At 34.3% G+C, this 16,767-nt stretch overlaps 1 pseudogene; it reads right to left on the minus strand.

Annotated features, from left to right (window-relative positions):
* Window positions 1-7,747: 7,747 nt before the first annotated feature.
* LOC118854119 lies at window positions 7,748-8,896 on the minus strand (annotated as a pseudogene).
* Window positions 8,897-16,767: the final 7,871 nt, after the last annotated feature.

Here is a 16,767-nt window from a genome sequence, read left to right on the forward strand (position 1 = left end):
TAGACTAACTCAAATGGCAAAAGAGCTCCAGAAAGCCAATGAGGAGAAGAATACCTTGAAAGGCAGAATCACCCAAATGGACAAGGAGGTCCAAAAGACCACTGAAGAAAATACTACCTTAAAAATGAGATTGGAGCAAGTGGAAGCTAGTGATTTGATGAGAAATCAAGATATTATAAAACAGAACTAAAGGAATGAAAAAGTGGAAGACAATGTGAAATATTTCATTAGAAAAACCACTAACCTGGAAAATAGATTCAGGAGAGATAATTTAAAAATTACTGGACTACCTGAAAGCCATGATCAAAAAAAAGAGCCTAGATATCATCTTTCCAGAAATTATCAACAAGTACTGCCCTGATATTCTAGAGCCACAGGGCAAAATAGAAATTGAAAGAATCCACCAATCACCTCCTCAAAGAGATTCCAAAAAAAATCTCCTAGGAATATTGTCGCCAAATTCCAGAGCTCCCAGATCAAGCAGAAAATACTGCAAGCAGCCAGAAAGAAACAATTTGAGTACTGTGGAAACACAATCAGAATAATCCAAGATCTAGCAGCTTCTACCTTAAGAGATCAAAGGGCTTGGAATATGATATTCTGGAGGTCAATGGAGCTAGGATTAAATCCAAGAATCACTGACCCAGCAAAACTGAGTATCATGCTCCAAGGCAAAATATAGATTTTCAATAAAATAGAGGACTTTCAAGCTTTCTCAGTGAAAAGACCAGAGCTGAATAGAAAATTTGATTTTCAAACACAAGAATCAAGAGAAGCATGAAAAAGTAATCAAGAAAAAGAAATTGCAAGGGACTTACTAAAGTTGAACTGTTTTGTTTACATTCTTACATGGAAAGATGATGTGTATGAGTCATGAGACCTCAGTATTAGGGTAGCTGAAGAGAATATGTGTATATATATATATATATGTGTGTGTGTGTGTGTGTGTGTGTGTGTGTGTATGCATACATGTATATGTATATATTTGTGTGTATGTATATATATATTATATATATATAATATATATATATTTATATATATACATATATACAAGAAGAGAGAGAGAGAGAGAGAGAGAGAGAGAGAGAGAGAGAGAGAGAGAAAGAGAGAGAGAGAGGGTACGAGAGAGAGAGAGGGCACAGGGTGAGTTGAATATGAAAGGATGATACCTAAAAAAATGAAATCAAATTAAGGGATGAGGGAGGAATATATTGAGAAAAGGGAGAAACAGAGAGATAGAATGGGGTAAATTATATCACATAAAAGTGGCAAGAAAAAGCAGTTCCGTAGGAAGGGAAGAGAAGTCAGGTGAGGGGGAATGAGTGAATCTTGCTCTCATCAGATTTGACCTGAGGAGGGAATATCATACATACTCAATTGGGTATCTTACCCCACAGGAAAGAAGGAGGAAGAAGATAAAAAAGGGGGGATGATAGAAGGGAGGGCAGATGGGGGAGGAGGTAATTAAAAACAAACACTTTCATAAAGGGACAGGGTCAAGGGAGAAAATTCGATAAAGAGGGATAAGTTAGGAAGGAGCAAAATATAGTTAGTCTTTCAAAACATGAGTATTGTGGAAGGGTTTTACATAATGATACCCATGTGGCCTATGTTGAATTGCTCGACTTCTTAAGGAGGGTGGGTAGGAAAGGAAAAAGGGAGAGAATTTAGAACTCAAAGTTTTAAAAAGAGATGTTCAAAAACAAAAAAAAAATGTTTTTGCATGCAACTAGAAAATAAGATACACAGGCAATTGGGCGTAGAAATTTATCTTGCCCTACAACAAAGGAAGGGAAAAGGGGATGGGTGGGGAGTGGAGTGACAGAAGGGAGGACTGACTGGGGAACAGGGCAACCAGAATATATGCCATCTTGGAGTGGGAGGGAAGGTAGAAATGGGGAGAAAATTTGTAATTAAAACTCTTGTGAAAATCAATGCTGAAAACCAAATATATTAAATAAATTAAATAAAAAAATAATCATCATCACTATTATTAGCCTCAAGTCACCAGGCTTCCAGTCTGTGGATGACTTCATTTCCTGAGGATTCTATTGTACTGAGTTCAAGTAACATTTAGAGAATATTACAAGGGTCTGCTCGAAAATGTCTGTTATCTAGACTCTCTGAAAGAATCAAATATGAATAAATGCACAGATACTTTTAAGTTTAATCTGTATTTTTAACATTTCCTAAATCCTAGACAAACACAAAACAGTAAACTAAGTCCTGATTTGTAGCTATAGGTTAGTCAGTCAATACACAGGGCACCACCCTGCAATCAGAATGAAAAAAAAGGGTGACAGAATAAAGTAGCAAGGGTGATGTGATCTTGAAGGATGATGAGTTTTTTTCCCAATTATGAGCTTCTTGGGGTATGCTGACTCTACTTCATCCCTAAGTGTGTGCATGTGCATAAGAGTATGCATCTATTATATAAGTGTGTGTATGTGCATGAATACATACACACACACACACACACACACACACACACACACATACAGATTCTTAATATAAAGAGGGAAACTGAAATCTTAACAGGGTAGGTCCAAGGAAATACAAATATATAGACATACAAATAACCCTAGAATCCTAGTTTAGGGCTATTTTACTATACCTCTTAGTTTAACTCCAGTTTAAATATAACACACCTATCTTATAATCTTTAAAAATTAGAAAAAAATGACTTGTGCACACAACTTTTTTCTTAAATAATATTTTGTAGCCATAGAGTTTAATTTTTGTTTCATATGTAGCCCAGTTTAGTCATTGCCACTGACAGAGGTGACTTTAGCCATGATCATTATTATAGCTGCCATAATATTGTAATTTTGGAATCTGATTAAATATTTAAACATGTTTTTGTACTATTTCTTACACTGTGAGAATTTTGGAGTGATACGTTAAGGATCCTCAAACACTACTTTGTTCATAAAATACCCTGAGCATATTTATATCAGGTAAGAGTGCTTCCATACGATAACCTCCAAAGAATATTAAGAGCATTGACTGGAAGACATTTTCTCTTCTATGCAACAATAATAGTAATTCAGAGAGAATTTATGGTTATTTTATGTAAAATGATTGATTTTATTAACTTTAGCTGTTTCATTTAGGAAAATTAATAATTTGTCTTTCTAAACAGCTCATTAACTGTCTTCCCTGGAACTATTCATTTTCTGAACAAGAAGAGTTTATGATGTTAGAATGTTGAAGTGTTGCAATAGATGGTGCTAAAAACAGTAGGAATAGCGATTTATGACTTTGTGATTTTAAATATCAATAAATTCACATTATTTTCATAGAGCACATGTATTCTATCATTCAGAAAAAAAATATTTTAAACCTCATTCCAAAAAGACACATAATTATGAAGCTGCTTATTCAAAGTTATTCTTTATCAGGATTTTATTTATTTTCCACATCATTGGATGTTTTAGTGACCCAAGACTCATTAGGAGTCAGTAGAGTGATGTGGCAGCCCAGCATTCTGATACAATCATAGATTGCATTAATAGAACTGCCTCATCAAAATAAAACAATAGACTTTTTTGTATCCTGCATTTATTAGATTAGATCTGAATCAGATGCATCATTTTTGATCATATATGTATTTCTCTATTCAGTTTTGAGGACTGATGACAAGCTGGGATAAGTTTGGAGAAGGATGGTCAGGATCATGAAGAGGACACAAAATCTATCCAAGTGAGGGGCTGTTAGAAAACTGGCTAGAGATGTTCAATCTGGATATAAGAAAACTTAGAGACCCTGATAAATGTCTCAAAATATCTGAATGGTAGTCATATAAAAGAAATGTATTCTTTTTTTTTAATACAGAGGGAAGAACTAAATAGAAGTTAAAATGATAAGAATTCCTCTCAACATAAGGAAGAATCTCCTAAAATTAGAGCTGTCTGAAAGTAGAATGAGATACTTTCTAAGGTGGGTAGGAGTCTTTAGATAGGCTTCATGACACATATTGGGCATTTTGTAGGTTATTTGGGAGTTCTTAATTCTGGTAGACACAAAAAGGTCTCAACATCTTATGCCTTTAAAACAAAGTAAGTCTGTATTATCAGTAAATTTCAAAGAAGATTCTAGTACTGCTCTTTCAATGTTAAAAATAAGCTTCAGTCATTAAAAGGAAAATTTAATTTTCTAATTTTTCATGCCAGAAGTTTAAGCACTTTCTCTATGTGACCAGGAGGCAGTCACTATATATGAAACAAACGTTCTTCTTAGAAGTAAACACCCATTCCTTTTCCACTTTTTTTTTATCCTGATTACAGTGTTTATGTACTACTCATACAAGAATCCCCCAAACCTTGCAATGTCAACTTTGGCAACAAAGGACAAATAAAGTCATAAGCTGTATAGAGTATGTTGCAAATAGCAATGGTTATAGCAATTGAATTTAGAAATGACATAACCAGTTAGATTTCTTAAAAGTGTGTTCTCAATTGTTATGCAAATCAAGAATAATAAAATGAAATCATTCTAACAGCATGCTGTCTCTTCCTGTTCTCAAAATCTTCAAAGGTTTTGTCCTTTAACATGTCATTACTCTCCTAATTTTAGTTGTATGTATTGTTTGTACAACTTGGTAGGGTGCTATTGAAAGCAACCCCGTGCAGAGTTTGTGTGCCTTCAAACCAAGGGGGTCCATCTGCTAAGTCGAGGCCAGTCATCATATTGATTGCCTCTCTGGATACATGCAGGCAATTCAAGGTTCTCTTACATTTCTAGAAATGTTGTCTTTTACAAAGTGACATTTTTTTAGGTCGTGTTTTTCTGCTTCCAAAAATTGTTATTAACTGAAAAGATATCAAATATGATCTTGAAATTGAGGTATAGGACTAGCCTCTGGCAAAACCAAGAAGCTGTAACATTTGTATTCAGAACCTGTAGCCTTTATTTTGTGAATCCTTTCCCTCTGTCCCCTCCAAACCTTCCCCCACAATTCAGAAGCTTTATGCTCCTTCCCTATCCCTCCTATTTTATTAAAATTTGTTTTTAGGAAAATACATTGAATTTTACTTCATTGTGAATTTGTCCATATTACTCATTTCTGGATTGTTCACAATTTGCCTTTTGTCTCTAACTATGAAAATATTATGAAAAGATAATATAAACATTTTTTCCTGTTAGAATTTAAGCCTCAATAAACAGGCAGAAATTATTTTGGGAGTTGCATATAGTGGTCATCTAGGTATTACTGAAATGCTAACTGCTTATATCGATATAGATAGAGCTTTACAGTTACAGATTTTCATCAACCCATTGACTATCCTATGAGGCATGCAAGCCATGCCTTTCTATTTTAGGCCAATGGAGTGGAAGCAAAGCGTTGGAAAGAATGCAGACATGTAAACTTCATTGGCATGTAAAGTCCTAGTATGGAACCCATGATTTCAGAAGTGTTGTGAAATGATGGCATGGGAATTTTCTTCCTTGATGAGGAATCTTACAGAGTTATTTGGGACTCAGGGAAGTTAAATAACTTATGTATGGTAACACATCTATTATGAGACAGAAGCAGGACTTTTACCCAGAATTTCTTGACTCCAAAGGAAGCATTCTAGTCACTGGGTCACTTTGCTTCTCAATCCATTTAGTATTATACCCAATTTATAAATGGAAAAAACAATACAAGACAGAGATTTACTGAGGTTAAATGTCATGAGAAGAATAAGGATATGATTGTACACACATATATGTCTGTGTTTATATATATATATATATACACACACACATGTTTGTATATGTATACATATACATAATATATGTGTTCATAGTTATACAGACATGTGCATATATTCACACATGCCATTTCATATGTATGTATGTTGTGCATACATATATCCTTCCACATATGTATTGTGCATCTTATGTGTTTATATGATTAGTAAATATTTAAGCCTAATGACTTCCAGTTTTATATATTTATTACCTTAAATATTCTTAAATTACTAACATGCATTTGAAACAAGAATAATATCTATAAATTTAATATTATATGTCACTGGCATAATATTTTTATGAATGTAAGCTGAAAACCACAGTCAAACAAAATGACTGGTGTGTCCTCTGAGGAATATATGGAAAGGAATTAAGATTTGCTTTCAATTCGACAAAGAGGTACTAAGTGCATGCTATTTGTATGTATGTAATTTTAAGAAGAAGAAAAAAGATACAAACCTAGCCTCAATGTGCTCAGAACTTAGCAGATAGGAGTTATTAAAATATACTGAAATGTACATAAATTACTTTAAAACAAGGCAGAATATGATCGTTAAATATATATATATATATATATGTATATATATGGCAAATCAAAATTTGATAATAAATTTGAGAGAGGAGAGATCACTTTTCTGAGGGGAATCAAGAAAGTGTCCTTTATGGAAGAAAGTATAGATGAGTTAGTCCTTAAAAGCAGGGAGGGGATTTCTGCTGTGTTAGAGTCAAAAGGACCTACTGACTTCAGAAGCCACCTAGTTAAACCCATACTTGAAAATCAATCACTTTTACAGCATCCTTGACAAGTAGCCATCTAGCTTCCACTTGAAACCCTCCAGCAAGAGGGAACTCACTACCTTTGAAGGAAAACATACACACTTTTGGAAAATTCTTAATTGATTTGAGCATTTCTTTCTTTTGAACAGAAAGCTGCCCCTTTGCTTCTTCAACTTGTTGCTCCTAGTTCAATCCATTAGATAAAAAGAAGTCTGTCTTCCACAAAACATCCCTTGGATATCACTGTAATACCACTGCCTTCCTTTTCTCATTCTTCCTTCTTCAGACTTATGATGTTATTTCTTCCAACATATCCTTAAATGACAGATTTTCTAGTTATCTCACCATTACCCATGCCCTCTTCTGGACATTCTGTAACTTGTCAATATCTTCCCCAAAATAAAGTTTTCTGAATAGAATACTTTTGATGTGAACTCACTGGAACACAGTATAATTATTGCACAATTATGCCCCTCATCCTGAATTCTATGTTTCTATTTTTTCAATCTAAGTATTTCTATTTTTTCTTTTTTTCCTGAAAATACTAGGTTTTATTCACACCCCAGTGGTAAACAATAACCTTAATAGGATGACTAAGTTTCTTTGTAGATCACATGTCTACATGTCACATTATGTCACATTAAAATACAAAAATCCATAAACAAGCAGACTGTTAAAGAACATTAGATGTGGTCTTACTGGAAATTCTTAACTGTATACTAGTCTCTTCTCAAATCAAATTTCAAAATGTTTTGTCTCCTAGTTTCATGCATTTCTCTAACAAAGTAATGAAGGCACAGCTAGTCAAGAAGACTTAAACCGATTTAACTACTGGGTTGAAAAAATACTTTGGTTGGTTCTTCAGAAGGATTTCTTTTTTCTAAACCAATATTGGTCTCAAATAACAGTTTGAATAATTTTCGCAGCTGCAGTCTAGTAGCTACATGACAAAACACTTCACAAGAGCCAAACTATGTAGCAACAGACATGCGTTAGGGGATTCACTGCATTTTACATATCCAGCAGAAATTATACTATTAAAATGCTAGGTAGAATGAACGTATAGTTTAAACTGGTTCTTAAATGTTCACTTTTTCTTTTTTTCCTTTTTTTTTTAACAAAAATCATTTACTTGATTCTAACAAGAAAATACAAAACATAAGGCTGTATGTAACTACTAGTTGTGTTTAGGCTGGGACAATGCAGTAATCCTCAAGGCCACAGCACACACTTCTCACTGCTCCTTGCACTCGGCTGAGTTTGGATCTTTCTTCGGATCATATTCTGGATCATTTTCCTCATCAACTTTTTCTTACCCTTCCTCATCATCAGCCTCTTCACCTTCATTATCATCATCATCATCTTAAATAGCTTCTCCTGTGAAGTATAATACTCATATCGGGACTATACGCTCATGTAAAAAGTGACCAATTTCGAAGTCTGCTGCAAGGATAGCTTCTGCATCATCATCCAGGTCTCCACCCTCAGGAACTTCAGGAGGAGAAAAGAAATTGAAGAAAGAATCATTGGAAACTGTTTTTGTCACAGTTTCTCCCTTGTGTTTCTGTTTCTTTTTAATAATTTTCAAAGTGACATTCTTCCCTTTTTTCCAATCTACCTGACAACTCATAATTTCTGGTCCATCAAAAGAGAAGGGATCAGAATCATCTGGCCCTGACTGCATACACTATGTCTTTGTCAACACCTCATTTGTGAAATATTCGTTGGGTTCAAAGTGAAATTCTAATGTAAAACTCAATAGCTTGGCCAGCATCTGAAAACTTCACTTTAATATCTTTCAAGTGCTTCAGAATAGGTTCATCATGTTCCTGAACCATATCACTGAGCAAGTCAACATTTTTAAAAACAGCCCAAATTCAGGAATTCCTTTAGGGTATTCTTTTTCTTCATCCTTTTTCTCCTCTTCAAGTTTAGCCTTCTCTTTCATTTCTAACATCTCTTCATCACCATCTGATTTCCATTCACCTTGTTCCTCTGTAGTTTCTTAAACTGCATTGATGATTTCACTTCTCTTGTCAAAAAGAGGCTGGTACAGAACAGCATACTTTCTTTCAAGAGCATGAACTTCCTTATAGAACTCGACTTCTATCTGTGCACATTTCACCTGAAGGTTTTTGAGGGCATTCACATGTCGTTTAATTACTCTTGGCAAGCTTTCAATGTAGCCAGTTGATGTTCCCACTAAACCATCCAATAATTTTTGAAGAGCTGCAAGAATCTGAGGATTCTGCATCATCTGAACAGTCAACTGACGATCTTTGCTGTTTGCATCTTCACCAGTTTCTTCTTCCTCAGCTTCTTCAACATCTTCCATATCTCGTTGGTCAAGTTCAGTTTCTTTGTTGTCAATGTCTGCCATGTTGAAGGACCTCTGAATATTTGAAATCCGCGGCTGCTGCTGGGACCAAGCAGCCAGAGCTGCGCAGGCTGTGACTCAGGGTGACTGCAGCGGCAGAGGCGGCGGGAGCAAACGAAGGAGGCTGAGGAGGAGGAGAAGGTGGCTGAGGAGAAGGAGACTGCACCCATAGCAGATGGTCCTAAAAAAAGCTATTTCTATTTTTTCAATCCACATTTTCATTGTTTTTTGTGGCTACCCTGTGATATTGTTGATTCATTATTCGGCCATTCTGTAAGAAGAACTAGAATCTTTTCTTTATAAAAAATGTTTAAAAATTTTACTTTTTACTCTGAAGTTAAACAATAAGAAAGAACATTTCCACATATGCATAATATTAAAAAGGATTACATCCTCATTTTATGACTTTTTAAAAGTTATATGCTAAACACAAATGTAACTTTAAAAACTTTTGCTCATCTTTTTTTAGCTTTTAAATTTCATTCTGTTCTATTAAAAATTTCAATGGCCACTTTTTTTTAGAATTGCTATTGTTATCCTTTTTAAATATTCACCCCCATTAAACACAATATAAGCAAAATGAATCCATACTATGATCATGTAAAAAAATCTCTTTTTGCCCCTTGAGTCTCTAACTGTTCAATTAGGAGGTGAATAATATGTTTCTTCAATGGAATTTTGGAATCATAGCTGGTACTTCATTGCATGGATCACAATTCCTAAATCTTTCAAAGTTTCTTTTTTCTTTACAGTGTTGTACTTCTATAGATGGTTTACCTACTTCTAGTAATTTTCCTTGGCATCAGTTCATACCATTCAGGATTCTCTGAAATAACATCATTCCCTACATTATACACATATAAAAATTTATTTCGGCCATGCCTCAACTGATGAGTGCCTTTATATTTTAGTTCTTTTTTCCCCTATTAATTAATCCTTCCTTTTAGTCTTAGAAAGTTTGTTTTGCTTATGATTTTTCATTCCCCAGTATTTCCTCTTAAATCCACCCCCATACTTTTTTAAAATTTTGTGTTTGATATATTAATGCATTCCATATGTTTAGCCCTAATATGACCAATTCAGATGAATGAGGCTTATCTCTTGCCCACTATGCTCTGTTCTTTCCTCTAAGTTTATATACTCTTTTACTCAACAAACCTGATTTTGAGAAATACCAAGTGCCATCCGCTTTGTTCTCCTTTGTGTTGAGCATCCCTGACTCATGTCTTTCCATATTCCATTCTATCCTCCATTCGTCTGTCAAAATTATCTTCTTTAAGTACATTTATAAACATGTCACTTCCTTATTCAATAAACTCCCATGATTCCCTATTGCCTTCAAAAGCCAATCCAAAGTCCTCTGTTTGTCTTTTAAAGCTCTTCATAATCTGGTCCCTTCCTGTCTTTCTTGTCTTAAACTTCACTCCCCTTAATATACTCTGCAATCCAGTATCACTGATATGTTTGGAGGTTTTTTCTTTGTTTTTGTCTTTATTTTTGATTTAACCCTTTTTATTTTTAAAAGTATTTTATTTTCCCCAATTACATGTAAAGACATTTTAGCACTCATTTTTATAACATTTTGAGTCCCAAATTTTCCTCTTTCCCTCCCTCCCATTCCCTCTTCCTAAAATGGGACTGACCTCATTATTATCATTTGCATACAACACTCCATCTTCTAATTCTGCTTCTTTTTGCTATATACCCCCAACTGAGGACTTTTTCCTTTCTGTTTTTTTTAACTTATTTTAAGATTTAACTAAGGTTCTGCTTTCTGTAAGAAACCTTTCTCATTCTTTGACAATTTTAGTGCCTTTTCTCTGAGATGACCTCCAATTTATCTTGTAAATATCATTTGTACATAGTTGTTTGCATAATGTCTCTCCTATTATGGAGTCCTGGAGAACAAGGATATTTTTTTTTTGTTTTTGCCTTTCTTTATGTCTCCAGAACTTAACATAGTACCTGGCACATAATAGGTGCTTAATAATTACTTGATGAGTTGACTTTCTACATAGTGTATTTCACTTATCCTCCCTTCTCTTTCCTTTTTTAAAACTTTCAGAATAGAACTAATCTTACTTCAAAGCCCTGTTCTTTTTTAAAATAATTTTACTCCCTCAATACTCTTTGAAAATATTAATTTTCTGAAGCAATACAATTTTTTCCCTCTATTAGAATATTAACACTTTATAATCATGTAGTTCCTTTGAACTGATCAAATCAGTTCACACTATTGCTTCTTATTTCCTTCTCATGTCTGCTCTTTTTGTTAGAAATATTTTAGTCCTAGGCCTCCAGTGGATCTAGGTGGGAAAGTTTGATTATATCTTCATTTGTAAGTAGGCCTAAAGCCTCTACTTACCAGTTGCTAAGCCCATTTAGGTGTGAAGCCCTCAGGGCCCTAAGGGCAGTTGCTAAGACCAGAGCCAATGGTATGTGCACTGAGTTCTAGTCAATCATGAATTCAGTCAATCAGAGACCTAAGTTCCAGCCAATCAGACACTGGCTATGACTGTATAAAAAGAGAGCCCAGAGTGTGAGAGAACTATAACTGAAGAGGGACAGAACTAAAGGGAAGCAGAACTGAAGGGAAACAGAATTGAGAAGCAGACATCAAGAAGACATTGAGGCAGCAGACATAAAGAGGGCTTTAAAGAGCAGACATTGTGAGAGCTAGTGTCCACAAAGCTGAAAAAGAGAGTGTGTACAGGAAGGCCTTGGCAGGGGGGAGGGTTACAGGATGACTTGTTTCCTCACTATAATACTGCGCTATAATTTCCTTGTTCCTACATTGAGGTGGGCTTACTGGTTTTGCAATATCAAATTGGAGTTATTGGTCTTGGAATTTTATCCTCTGGGGTCTAAATAAATGTTATACTTCCTCTGCCTTCTAAAAAAAAAGAAATATTTTAGCTCTTTATTTCATTAATGATTCATTTTCCCTCTATGAAATTAAAATACTAATTTTTGCACAGTAAGTTATTTTTGGCTTATATCTATATCTTTTGTCTTTTTAGAATTTTGCATTCCAGAATCTTCTTTTGCTTAGAGTAGAAGATGTCAGGTTCTTATTATGATATCATAGTATTGAAGTGGTATGTTTCCGAGTGCTTGTGGCTCTTTTTTTCTATGATGTTTGAGCTCAGAATTTTGGTTCTGCTACCCCTGAAATGTATCTCTTGGTGTTTGCTTTCAGAAAATTATTGGTGATTTTTTTTAAACTTATCTTTTTTCTCTTGTTCTAATATATACAAGATATTCCAAAAGTCTTAGGACACATTTAAGATTTAGTAGCTTAAAACTACAATAAGACTTTTGGAACATACTAAATAAAGAACATTTTAATATTATATGAAATATTTTTCTAAGCCTTTAAAAAGTAAATCATGATTTTTAATGATTGTTAAATTATTTCTCTTTAACCAGTTTTCCAGGTCATTTTTTATATCAAATATGTTGCTATATTTTTTTAAAATTTTTTAAAAAATTTTGTTTTATTTCTTATTGACTCAATAAGTAATTAATTTCTGTTTGGTGTATTCTAATTGTCAGGGAATTAGTAATTTTAGTAAGGTTTATAATTTCTTTTACAAATTATTTCTTGTCCTTTTAATTCTTTTCTTTAGAACTTTTTTTTCTTTTTTTAACCTCTTCATTTTTTTTTCTATGTATTCATGTAGTCCTTGTTAAAAATAGCCTTATTTCTTTTGGTATTACTTAAAGTTGTTACTCCCTCTTTTACAAACATCCTAGGTACACACTTTCTTTGTAAAATAATGCTTTGGCTTTTCTTTCATTTATTCATCTTTCCTGAATGTTTCCTGAATGGAGGCTTTGTGGTAGGGTCAGGCTTTTCCTTCTGTTATGCTTTTGAGTGGTTTTGTAGGCCCTGCTTGGTCTCCTTGGAGGTTCCTGTGTTGAACTCAGCTTCCCAGGATTAGCCTTTCCCCACTCCAGATCTTTAGGGCCTTATCTTTTGGCAGAGTATTAGAGATCTTAGAGCCCCTGGTCCTAGTCTGAGTACTGCCTTCCTAATTTAGTCACTGTCATTCCTATAGTTTTCTGACTACCCTGTAGATTTCTGATATTCCTGTGCATTTTTAGGAGACTTGGGTGGGAAGGATGGGAGTATATTAGAGTTGAGATTGGGTGGTGTCCACTCTTGCTGCCTCCCAGCACAGAGAATTAGGGAATTGCAGCCTACAAGTCTCTGGCCCACATTTAGTATGTCTCAGAGGTTGCTCACTTAACTGCCTTCATTGGTGTTAATAGTGCTAGCATCTAATTTTTACTGCACATGCTCTTCTGACTGACTTTTTGTGCAGTTCAGGGGTCATAGAAATTGTGTAATGTATTTTCTCTTTATATTTATGGTCTTTATACATTTTAGTGTGAATTTCAAGTTTTTAATGGAAGCTGAGAGGCCTATCTCTGCTCAGGAAGCCATTTTGGCTTTTTTCATGGGATCTGTTGTCTAGTTGTTCTTTTTTTTCCTATAATTTTATCTATTAAATTTCATTTTATATTAAATTCATGGATATCATCCTAGCCTGCTATATCTTTTTGGATCCAAATTCTGTTCGCTAGTGTTAGCTCCTGGTCTAGATCACAAATAAGTTTAATAAGCATGCAGTTTTTGCAGTCACCCAAGTCACTGAGAAATACATTGAAGAAAACATGGCAAAGAATAGATTCCTGGTATATCATGCTAGAAATCTCTCAAAATGGTAGCATTAGTGTTATTAATGACAACTCTTTAGATCTAGTCATTTCACCAAAAATAAAGCCACCTAACATTACCAAGCCCATCTCTGATCATTACTCCACAAGATTTTTCAAATACTTTCCTCAAATATATATATGTGTGTGTGTGTGTGTGTGTGTGTGTGTGTGTGTGTGTGTGTGTATGTGTGTATATATATGTATATGTATATATATGCACACAAATATATACACACACATATATACATATATGTGTGTATGATATGTGTATGTGCAATGTGTGTGTGTGACATTACATGTCTTTCATTCCCCTGATCTACCATCCTAATAATACTTTTCACAAAAGGAAATGTAGTTTTTAAGGAAAGAAAAAAAATGATAGTCCATGTTGACTCTTAGTGAACACTTTATCCCTATGTGTTCAATGATTATCCCTTTATTAATGAATTTTAGGATAGCAGACAATTGAAATTCATCTCATTATGCTATAATTAGAGATAGCTCAGGTGAAATGCTTCTCTAAAGTTTCACGGGCTACTGTGCATGAACATTTTATTTACCTGACAACTGACCACCTCTTTAAGTGAGGCTTATGTTTCTCATCTTTACAATAAAGGTAATAACATATAACAACTACTCCTTAAGGTTGTTTTGAGTATTACTTTGTGAACTTTACAAGGTTATGGAAATGTGAGCTATGGTTAAAACTTTAATTCTTGAGGGACAAAGAACATCTAATATCAAAAGTCTGTCACCCAGTAAAACAACTTAGGAAGACTAGAGGTATGGTTTTTACCTGCTAATAATCTTAATATCTCTAAAAGACACTGTTGGAGAGAGGGAGTACAGTTTTCTTCATTATAGTTTTAAAAATAATGTTCTTATGACTTGTCAGGCTTTCCACTTAAGAAATGTGATTGTTCAACAACTACACCATGGACTGGATACGTAAAAATTGGTAGCATAGCATTTTCATTGTGATATTAGAAGGTAGAGTGCTGGGTTTACAGTCAAAAGACCTGGTTTTAAAGCAACTTTCTGACATCAGCTGCGTGATTCTTAGGCAAGTTATCTAGTTTTTGCATTCACCAGGCAACTTTTCTACTAAGGAATTGGTCGAGCAATTCCCACACATGGATAAAATTATGGATTCTTCATAGCCATACTCTATGTGAAAAGTGCAGTGTTGCCCCAAAAATGTCATCAAGGAAGTTGTCCCCAATTTATGTCATTATAAAGCCCCATAGCTCTTTTCTAGCTGCAGACTTTTGGGAAATAGTTAAGGAACCACTCATTATCACATTGAACTCTAACTGGATATTTTTCCTTTTACAACTAGGGCTCAGCTGGCTGCTGAGAAGCTGAAATTGACTAGGTCAAAGCTGATCCCTTTGCTAGCCTTTGAGCCACAGGACCTATTTTTATATTCTTGTTGAATATTATAATATAACACTCCAAATGGATCCATTATTGTCCTAAAAGTGGTTACCTGTATGATTGTGAACTCAATAAAGAAAATGAACTAGAAAGAATGAAATACAAAGTGCTGCCTATTAGGCTTATTCTAGTCCCTATTGCTGTCACTGTCTGAAAGGAGCAGAATGGAATCAGATTATATTTCACTATTATGTTGTTATATTGTCCTTTTGTTACATTTTAAAATTTTACTGCAACTCCTTCACATAGATTAGTTTTCACTGCCTTTTCAATCTATCTCTATTTCATCTGGGCAACAAGAAAAATGAGGTAGTGATCGAGATTTGACAACATTGTAGTCCCTTTTCTCACACCTTCTTTTACAGTACATCTTCACTTGCTTGTTGCAATTCACTCTGATACAGTGCTTGCTCCTAAATGGGGGACCTAGACTTAATAGGGAAATAACTAAAGGCAGAATGGAGGAATATACTTGATATGAGATTCTTACATCTCATCAACTCAATCTCTTACCTAATTTATAGACAGTGAAGGTGGCAGAAAAAAGGAACAATGACTTCTTACAAATAAATATTCCTGTTCAGCTTGATTATTTCAAAGTGCTGTAAGAAACTGAAAATAGTAATAATAAATTATCTCTGTAGAATTGCTTACACATATATAGAAATCATAGGCATTTAGCATTGAAATAATCTGGTACAGGGATGGGGAATTTAAAAAAAATTGGGGTGTGTGTGATTAATTGCTATTAAAACATAGAAAAAAATTAATTGTAACCTAATCCAAATCACTATGTGCAAATGCATGTAGTATTTTGTTACTACATATAAATCTCACAAAAAATGGTAATTTTTAAAATATAGAAGGGAAGAGAGATAGCAAAGAGAGAGAGAGAGAGAGAGAGAGAGAGAGAGAGAGAGAGAGAGAGAGAGGAGCTAGGAAGCAAAAGATGGAAAAAAGAGGAGAGAGATTGGGAAGAAAGAGGAAAGATAGAGGTAGATTTTGATGCTATCTTTTAACTTCCATTTTATAGCTTTCTTTTTGAGGGGCTTGAAAAAATGTATGGTGTCCACCTGAATGAATATACATCTAAACATTGCTCAAAGCACAGTATCACTTTAAGGGATAAAGAGGATGCCCGAGACTAAGAAATTTTCATAGAGTGGTCTGAACAAAAGAGTAGCATCCTCACTTTCCCCAGCCACCAACTTACATGTCTAGGCAACAGAGTTATAATTGGAGATCACAATGCCTGATGACACCTTGTGGGAGCAATGATGAAATACATGAAAGCCGTGACAAAGCAAAGTATAGAGGCTACCTGCTACTTGAATACGCAGTTATTGAAGAAAAGAGATGATGCTTTAGTTGAATCAAGCAATATTATATTACATATATAAGTTAATTGCATAATGTTCTTATGGATGGAGGCTATCCTACGCTACTGTCTGGAAACTCTTGGATGATTCTATGATCAGATTAAAAAAATATTCTGAGGCTATAGGAATAGTACTGTCTAGTCTAGCCTATTTCATAGCACTGCTATGCTACTATGGAATCCTTTTATAGCTCCTTAATTTCTTTTTCATCAATTGCATCATGTGCACTAACAAAATTAGAAAAGGAAATCTGAAGTGAACATCTGGATCCCACAAAGTTAATAATCCAGTTCAAAAGATACAATGTTGTTATTGTTTTTTTGTGTCTTTCAAGGG

This window comes from Trichosurus vulpecula, chromosome 6 (genome assembly GCF_011100635.1).
Source record: "Trichosurus vulpecula isolate mTriVul1 chromosome 6, mTriVul1.pri, whole genome shotgun sequence".
Lineage (NCBI taxonomy): Eukaryota > Metazoa > Chordata > Mammalia > Diprotodontia > Phalangeridae > Trichosurus > Trichosurus vulpecula.